This window comes from Triticum dicoccoides, chromosome 4A (genome assembly GCF_002162155.2).
Source record: "Triticum dicoccoides isolate Atlit2015 ecotype Zavitan chromosome 4A, WEW_v2.0, whole genome shotgun sequence".
NCBI lineage: Eukaryota > Viridiplantae > Streptophyta > Magnoliopsida > Poales > Poaceae > Triticum > Triticum dicoccoides.
The window spans coordinates 301,368,002-301,378,178 of NC_041386.1; positions in this window are offsets into that span (position 1 = coordinate 301,368,002).

Consider the following 10,177-nt stretch of genomic DNA (forward strand, 5'->3'; position numbering starts at 1 on the left):
GTTTTGGGCTGCGGCCGACTCTCAATAGCTTCAATCTTGTCTTTATCAAGTTCAATTCCCTGTGGAGTAACAACATAGCCAAGAAAAGATACCCAGTTGGTGCAAAAGGTGCACCTCCAAAGGTTACCAAACAAACGTGCATCACGTAGAGCAATAAAAATAGCACGTAAATTTTCCAAATGTTCCTCCAAAGATCTGCTATAAATCAATATATCATCAAAGTAAACTACCACAAATCGTCCAATGAAAGCATGTAAAACTTTGTTCATTAATCTCATGAAAGTACTAGGTGCATTAGTTAACCCAAAAGGCATGACTAACCACTCATATAAACCAAACTTAGTTTTAAATGATGTTTTCCATTCATCTCCCAACTTCATACGAATTTGATGGTATCCACCACGCAAATCAACTTTGGAGAATATTGTAGAGCCACTCAATTCATCAAGCATATCATCTAGCCTGGGAATAGGATGACAATAATGAATAGTAATATTATTAATGCCTCTACAATCAACACACATACACGATGTACCATCCATTTTTGGCACTAGTATAATAGGAATAGCACAAGGACTAAGAGATTCGCGTATATAACCTTTGTCGAGCAGCTTCTGGACTTGATGCATAATCTCCTTTGTATCCTCTGGATTGGTACAGTACGATGCATGGTCTGGCAGTGAAGCACCGGGAACTAAGTCAATCTAATACTCAATCCCGCGAATAGGTGTTAATCCCGGTGGCACGTCTTGTGGAAAGACGTCAGCGAACTCCTGCAAAATGTTAGTGACAGCAGGAAGCAAGGAGGAAGGCACATCCTCAAATGAAAATAATGCCGCTTTGCACACAAAAGCATGGCAAACAGATTTGCTGAAATCTAGCTCATCAATATCAGATTTGGTGGCAAGTAAACATGCATAGTTCAATTTAATTTTAGAAGCAACACTAGATGATTTATTATTAGGCTTCATTTGTTGCTCAAATTCTTTTACCACAGTCTGATTTTCACTCTTATTTTTCTCCTGTTTTGCTTTACTAGCTCTATTAATATCATCTTTCAAAATAGAATCAGGAGTCATAGGAAGCAAAGTAATATGTTTATCCTTATGAACAAGAGTATACTAATTGTTTCTACCATGGTGCACAGAATTTTTATCAAATTGCCATGTTCTACCAAGTAATAAGGAACATGCTTGCATGGGTACCACATCACAATCAACATAATCAGCATATGTAGAGATACAAAAATGCACATGAAGACTTCGTGTTACCTTAACCTTGCTGTTGTTTTTGAACCATTGGATGTAGTAAGGATGTGGATGTGGTCTTGTGGCGAGAGATAGCTTCTCCACCATCTCCATGCTAGCCAAGTTGTTGTAGCTCCCTCCATCAATGAAGACGCGAACAAAACGTTCCTTCACAACTCCCTGTGTGTGGAACAGATTGTGCCTCTAATATTTCTCAGTTTGCGTCACCTGCACACTCAAAACACGTTGAGGAACTAAACTTTCGTACCTGTCAGCGTCATCAGCAGCCATGTATTGGGTCTCTTGTTCAGAATCATCTCCACAGTGTTCTTCATTTGTAATAAGAGCCAAAGTCTCCTCATCATAGTCACTAGAGGACTCATACCCATCATCCTCAGTAGCAATCATCACATGCTTAGATGGACATCCTCTCGCATAATGACCTCCATGCTTGCAACGGCGACAAATAATATCATGTGTTTGCCCTGTTGATGCCATGGATGAAGAAGAGCTCTATGCAGGCCCAAAAGGTGTGCTCTTGGCAGATAGTGGTGGTTGTGCATGCTTTCTTGTATCACCGCTCGAGGTGGCAGCTAAGGGAGCTGTCGGTGCAATAGAATGAGTGGAAGTACAGGATGCATGCGATGTCCATGATGAAGGTCGACCTGCAGAGAAGTTAGTTCGCACCAATGCATGTCGATCATGCACTTCACGTTCAGCTTTACAAGCAAGATGGAATAAACGAGTGATATTATTATACTCCTTATACTCTAGAATGGTCTAAATCTCTATATTTAATCCACCCATAAAACGTGCAAGCATAGCTTCATTATCCTCAACAATACCATATCTAATCATCCCAGTTTGTAACTCCTCATAATATTCTTCTACAGATTTTTTTCCTTATCTCAAACGCTGCAATCTTTGAAGTAATTCACGTTGATAATATGGTGGAACCCAACGAGTATGCATATTATTTTTTAAAGCATCCCAAGTAGCTGGAATAGGATATAATCTACAATGTTCATACCACGAAACACATGCAGAACTAGTGAAAGCACAAACAGCAGCATGACCACGTCTCTCCTCAGGTTATTGTAAACATGTAAAACGTTGTTCAGTTTCTAACTCTCAAGTAAGATATATATCAGGAACATATCTACCCTCAAATGGTGGAATATTCAATTTTAGTTTAGGAAGATGGTCATGTTCTCATGCCTCAGGTGGTGGTGCAGTCCTACCGTTGCGATGATATGCATGAGGACAACCTAGTGGTGGTGGTGCTAGTGGTTGCACATAGTTCTGATTTTGATCAACCTCATCCTCGTAATGGTCCTGGACCTCTATAGTAACAGCAGGAGCAACAGAAGCATCAACAGTAGGTACATCAGCACCAGAAGGTTGACAAGGCTCAAGGGGAACACGCAGTGCTTGTCCCACTTGATTTGGAAGGTGATGTTGTTGTTGTTGTTGTTGTTGCTATAGAGGTAGGACAGGTGCAATGGCTAGTGGTTGTGGAAGACGGGTGAGCAATTCATTAAACTTGTTATCGAGCTTTGTTTCGAACGCATTCTCAATGCCATGTATCTTCTCCAAGGCCTCTTCAAATCTGTTTAGCACATGTTCCACCCTTCCACTCATCATTTGCTGAAACTTATCATATAACTCTTTGTTCGTCATGTTCTCCCAGTCCAGCTCATCCGCTTGTGATCCTGGCATGGATAGCAGCAAGAGAAACTACAAGAATATGTCACAAATCTGTCAAGCGAAACTCACATTCTTACCCATTCTTACCAAGCAGCAGGTGGTGATCGGCAACCGTTGTAGTCAAAAATCTCAAAGTTTGGATAGAGAGATTACCAGGGAGGGTCATACGCACAACATAGATGTATGTGGAGCTGAGAAGGGTTATAATTGGTAGCAAAAAGGGTCAGCAATAATCAATTCAGAGATGCAAAGTTGAATAAACACTCAACGACGATACTATGATGGTCCTAGGCTAGACCATACTAGAGACGCGAGCCTAGAACACTAACAAAATCACCGCGACACTTAAACAAGGGAAAAGCACACTCTAGAAAAAAAATTCGCTCTTTTTTTGGCGCTCTTTTTTTGCGCTTCTCTTTTTTTTGCGAAATCACTATAATGGCGAGTGTCTCAAAACTCTTCCCAAGTCAAATTGACAGGATATGCATGAATTTTTTTGACTTTCTTTCGGAAATCAGGGCAATGACAACCAAAAAGTGTGATAAAAAATCACTATGATGGCAAGTGTCTCAAATAACTTAGAAAGCCTAAAAACATGATAGGGAAAAAATTGCCTGCTGAAATTTTGGCCTTAAAACTGCCTGGGGGTCTCCAGACTTTTTTTTCCGAATCGTACTCGGGCAAGGAAACACGAATCAGAAAATAGATGGATCTCAAAAACAAACCTAATATGAAAAGAACTCGGATTTGTGCTGGATATGGCAGTGGTGGTGGTATATGGAAGTGGTGGTGGTTTATGACAGCGGCGGTAGGATATGGCAGCGGTGGTGGTATATGGCAGCAGCGATGAAGATGGTGCAGCAACGGCGTGACAAATTGTGACAGAACTCGAAACTCTAAAGGACCAGACACTAAGACTAACAACTTGACACGACAATGCAACCGCAAATTCAACAAAGCAAAATACAGAAAAGACTATGCAAAGGCTCAGACTGGTTCGGATATGATGAACTAAGCCTAAAAAAAATTTGTCGCCTTTTCGTGGACTGTAGGAATGAATAATAGACTCGATCTAAACTACGAAAAACAATAAAATTCCACCGAGCAACCTAGAAATCTGATACAACTTGATAGAGGCAAAGGTGTCTAATCTTTCGATGAGATGGTGATTATCGTTTCGGAGGAGTTGAGTTTGATGATCCGACTATGAACGTGCGAGGACGTCGCGCCTTAGCAATCGCTAAACCAACTGTGAGAGGTTATTGACCACGCCGGAGCACGATCAACCTGACCACAAAGGTCTATTTCCTGCAAGCAGACAAAGAACAAGCAAGAAACTAAGATTGCAATCTGGATATTGCGAATAGAAGATGAAAGCTTTATTGATCCAGGTGGGGTTGTGTGATGCCTTGGTCTGGTCGTTGAACACAAACAAAGTATGTGAAGTTGCAGCTATGGCAAACTTTTAATCTAAACAAAACCCAAAGTATAAACAATGCCCTAAGGGCTGTATATATGGAGGAAGAGGAGGGGAGTTTTGTGGCCCTTGGGGAAGGGGTCTGAAACCAACCCTATCTCTTGTTTCCCCACACATATGGACTCTAAAAACAGCCTATACTCAAGTATTTCCAAATGACAAGGGCCTGGCCCAATAATAACGTGACGCAACACCTATAATGGCCTCTGGACGAAAGTTTTGAAGTGGCATCTTGTATATTTTGTCCAAGCCTTCATGCACTCATTGCGGTGGCTTCGAAGTCCTGAAATCATCACTTGAAACTCCGTTCTTGTTCCCCTTGCACATACCATCAACTCCATGCTTGTTCTTGCTCCAATGTTCATCCTTCTCCAAGCTAGGCCCTTCATTTGTAACCAAAACAAATGTATCCAATTTAGGTAGCATCATATTCTCATGAACATTAGAATCATTACCATGAAACGAAAGTACCTGGTAATTTAATTCGCGTGCGCAAGCTCTAGGAATTGGTCCATATGTATAGCAGCAGGGGCTGTGAGTGTAACAATGGTATTGATGTCCTCATCACATCAACTCCGCCGTGCGCCAAATCCGTCAGTGGATGCCTGATTGCAATGCCAATGGAGCCAAGGCCCACTGGTAACCGCCCACTTTAGAGGATGAGATGGAATGGGTCTCTGGCTTGGAGGAGAAGGCCACCAAGAAGGAAAACGGATTTCGTCAAGGGCACCACCGAAGAGGAGCAAGCATACATACACAACAGGCTGGAACAAGCCAAGAGACTGCACACCGCTAGAGGAGTGGAAGTTGGTAATGATGATGATGAGGACCCGGGTGATGAGAACTCCTTAGAAGAAGAGCGTGAGGAACATATCGATGATGAGGTTGCCGGGCTCGAGGCTATTTGGGTCGTGACTGCCAGGGCTGAGGTTGTCGACACCGAAGTTGTTGGGACCCAAGAGACCGAAGTGCCCGAAGAAGAGGAGGGACATTAAGTGGGCCCCCAGGCCCAGAGCAGCGGCGCCACCTTCGTAAGAGAGGCAACCGAGAGCCGGTAATCCCTGTTGGGGAACATAGTAATAATTTAAAAAAATTCCTACATGTCACCAAGATCAATCTAGGAGATTTTAGCAACGAGTGAGAGGGAGTGCATCTTCATACCCTTGAAGATCACTAAGCGGAAGCGTTACCAGAACGCGGTTGATGGAGTCATACTCGCGGCGATTCAAATCATGGAAGATCTGATCCAAGTGCTGAATGGACGGCTCCTCTGCATTCAACACACGTACAATCAGGGGACGTCTCCTCCTTCTTGATCCAGCGAAGGGGGAGGAGAAGTTGAGGGAGAACTCCGGTAGCATGATGGCGTGGTGGTGGTGGAGCTCATGGTTCTCTGGCAGGGCTTCGCCAAGCACTACGGAGGAGGAGTTGGAGAGGGGAAGGGCTGTGCCAGGGGAAGGGTGCGGCTGCCCTCCCAACCCCTAACTATTTATAGGGGGAAAGGAAGAGGGGGCCGGCCCCCTAGATGCATCTAGATGGGGGGTAGGGGGAAACTAGCCCCCCAAGCAGATGGGAGGCACACCTACCCCCTAGGGTTTCCAACCCTAGGCGCCTTGGGCCCTTGGCGGGGGGATGCACCAGCCCACTAGGGGGCTAGTTCCAACCCATATTCAACCCATTTGATCCCCTAGGGTAGGTGGCCCCACCCGGTGGACCATCGGACACCTATCGGTGGTCTCGGTACAATACCGATAACCCTGAAACCTTTTCGGTGACTAAAACCGGACTTACCATATATAAATCTTCACCTCTGGACCATTATAGAACTCCCTGTGACGTCCGGGACTCCAAACAACTTTCGGTAACCACATACAATTTCCCATTACAACTGTAGCGTCACCTAGCCTTAAGTGTGTAGACCCGACGGGTTCGGGAACCATGTAGACATGACCGAGACATCTCTCTGGTCAATAACCAAAAGCGGGATCTGGATACCCATATAGGCTCCCACATGTTCCACGATGATCTCATCGGATGAACCACGATGTAGGGGATTCAATCAATCTTGTATACAATTTCGTTTGTCTATCGGAATGTTACTTGCCCGAGATTCGATCTTCGGTGTCGCCATACCTCGTTCAATCTCATTACTGTCAGTCTCTTTACTAGTTCCATAATGCATGATCCCATGGCTAACTCCTTAGTCACATTGAGCTCATTATGATGATGCATTACTGAGTGGGCCTAGAGATACCTCTCTGTCATACGGAGTGACAAATCCCAGCCTCGATTCATGCCAACCCAACAGACACTTTTGGAGATACCTGTAGTGCACCTTTATAGTCACCCAGTTACGTTGTGACGTTTGATACACCCAAAGCATTCCTACGGTATCTGGGAGTTGCACAATCTCATGGTCTAAGGAAATGATACTTGACATTAGAAAAACTCTAGCAAACGAACTACACGATCTTCTGCTATGCTTAGGATTGGGTCTTGTCCATCACACCATTCTCCTAATGATGTAATCCCGTTATCAATGACATCCAATGTCCATGGTCAGGAAACCACAACCATCTATTGATCAACTAGCTAGTCAACTAGAGGCTCACTAGGGACATGTAGTGGTCTATGTATTCACATATGTATTATGTTTTCCGGTTAATACAATTATAGCATGAACAATAGACAATTATCATGAACAAGGAAATATAATAATGAATATTTTATTATTACCTCTAGGGCATATTTCCAACAGTCTCCCACTTGCACCAGAGTCAATAATCTAGTTACATCGTGATGAATCGAACACCCATAGTGGTGTTGATCATGTTTTTCTCATGGAAGAGGTTTAGTCAACGGATCTGCGACATTCAAATCCGTACGCACTTTACAAATATCTATGTCTCCATCTTGAATATATTCACGAATGGAGTTGAAGCAATGTTTGATGTGCCTGGTCTTCTTGTGAAACCTGGGCTCCTTGGCAAGGGCAATAGCTCCAGTGTTGTCACAAAAGAGAGTCATCGGGCTCGATGCATTGGGAATAACTCCTAGGTCGGTGATAAACTCCTTCTTCCATATTGCTTCCTGTGCTGCCTCCGAGGCAGCTATGTACTCCGCTTCACATGTTGATCAAGCCACGACACTTTGCTTGCAACTGCACCAGCTGACTGCCCCACCATTCAAAATATACACGTATCCGGTTTGTGACTTGGAGTTATCCAGATCTGTGTCAAAGCTAGCATCGACGTAACCCTTTACGACGAGCTCTTCAGCACCTCCATAAACGAGAAACATATCCTTAGTCCTTTTCAGGTACTTTAGGATATTCTTGATCGTTGTCCAGTGTTCCATTCCGGGATCACTTTGGTACCTCCCTACCAAAGTTACGGCAAGGTTCACATCAGTTCTGGTACACAACATGGCATACATAATAGAGCCTATGGCTGAGGCATAGGGGATGACACTCATCTTTTCTCTATCTTCTGCCGAGGTCGGGCATTGAGCTGTGCTCAATCTCACACCTTGCAATACAGGAAAGAACCCCTTCTTGGACTGATCCATATTGAACTTCTTCAATATATTGTCAAGGTATGTGCTTTGTGAAATACCAATGAGGCGTCTCGATCTATCTCTATATATCTTGATGCCTAATATGTAAGCAGCTTCTCCAAGGTCCTTCACTAAAAAAACTTATTCAAGTAGGCCTTTATGCTTTCCAAAAGTTCTATACCATTTCCCGTCAATAGTATGTCATCCAAATATAATATGAGAAATGCTACATAGCTCCCACTCACTTTCTTGTAAATACAGGCTTCTCCATAAGTCTGCACAAACCCAAACGCTTTGACCATTTCATCAAAGCGAATGTTCCAACTCCGAGATGCTTGCACCAGACCATAGATGGAGCACTGGAGCTTGCATACCTTGCTAGCATTATTAGGATCAACAAAACCTTTCGGCTGCATCATATACAATTCTTCCTTATGGAAACCATTAATGAATGTCGTTTTGACGTCCATTTTCCATATCTCATAATCATAGAATGCGACAATTGCTAACATGATTCGGCCGGACTTCAGCTTCGCTACGGGTGAGAAGGTCTCATCATAGTCAACTCATTGAACTTGTCGATCACCCTTAGCGGCAAAACGAGCCTTATAGACGGTCACATTACCATCCGCGTCAGTCTTCTTCTTAAAGATCCACTTATTCTCTATGGCATGCCGATCATCGGGCAAGTCAACCAAAGTCCATACTTTGTTCTCATACATGGATCCTATCTTGGATTTCATGGCTTCAAGCCATTTGTTGGAATCTGGGCCCACCATCGCTTCTTCATAGTTCGAAGGTTCACCATTGTCTAACAACATGATTTCCAGGACAGGGTCGCCGTACCACTCTGGTGCGGAACGTGTCCTCGTGGACCTACGAAGTTCAGTAGCAACTTGATCCTAAGTTTCATGATCATCATCATTAATGTCCTCTCTAGTTAGTGCAGGCACCACAGAAACATTTTCTTGTGCTGCGCTACTCTCCGGTTCAAGAGGGGGTACCTCATCAAATTCTACTTTTCTCCCACTTACTTCTCTGGAGAGAAACTCGTTCTCCAAAAAGGATCCATTCTTGGCAACAAAGATCTTGCCTTCAGATCTGAGGTAGAAGGTATACCCAATAATTTCCTTAGGGTATCCTATGAAGATGCATTTTTCCGATTTGGGTTTGAGCTTTTCAGGTTGAAGTTTCTTGACATAAGCATCGCATCCCCAAACTTTCAGAAACGACAACTTAGGTTTCTTCCTAAACCATAATTCGTACGGTGTCGTCTCAACGGATTTAGACGGTGCCCTATTTGAAGTTAATGCGGCAGTCTCTAAAACATAACCCGAAATGATAGCGGTAAATTGGTAAGAGACATCATAGATCGCACCATATCCAATAGAGTGCGATTATGAGGTTCAGACACACCATTACGCTGAGGTGTTCCAGGCAGCGTGAGTTGTGAAACAATTCCACATTTCCTTAAGTGCGTGCCAAACTCATGACTCAAATATTCTCCTCCACGATCTGATCGTAAGAACTTTACTTTCCTGTCACGTTGATTCTCTACCTCGCTCTGAAATTCCTTGAACTTTTCAAAGGTCTCAGACTTGTGTTTCATTAGGTAGAAATACCCATATCTACTTAAGTCATCAGTGAGGGTGAGAACATAACCATAGCCACCGCGAGCCTCAACACTCATTGGACTGAATACACCAATATGTATTATTTCCAATAAGTTGGTTGCTTGCTCCATTGTTCCGGAGAACGGAGTCTTGGTCATTTTTCCCATGAGGCATGGTTCGCATGTGTCAAATGATTCATAATCAAGAGACTCCAAAAGTCCATCCGCACAGAGTTTCTTCATGTGTTTGACACCAATATGACCAAGGCGGCAGTGCCACAAGTATGTGGGACTATCATTATCAACCTTACATCTCTTGGAATTCACACTATGAATATGTGTAACATCAAGTTCGAGATTCAATTAAAATAAACCATTGACCAGCGAGCCATGAGCATAAAACATATCTCTCATATAAATAGAACAACCATTATTCTCGGATTTAAATGAGTAGCCATCTCGCACCAAACAAGATCCTGATAAAATGTTCATGCTCAAAGTTGGTACGAAATAACAATTATTGAGGTTTAAAACTAATCTCTAAGGTAGATGTAGAGGTAGAATGCCGACTGCGGTCAC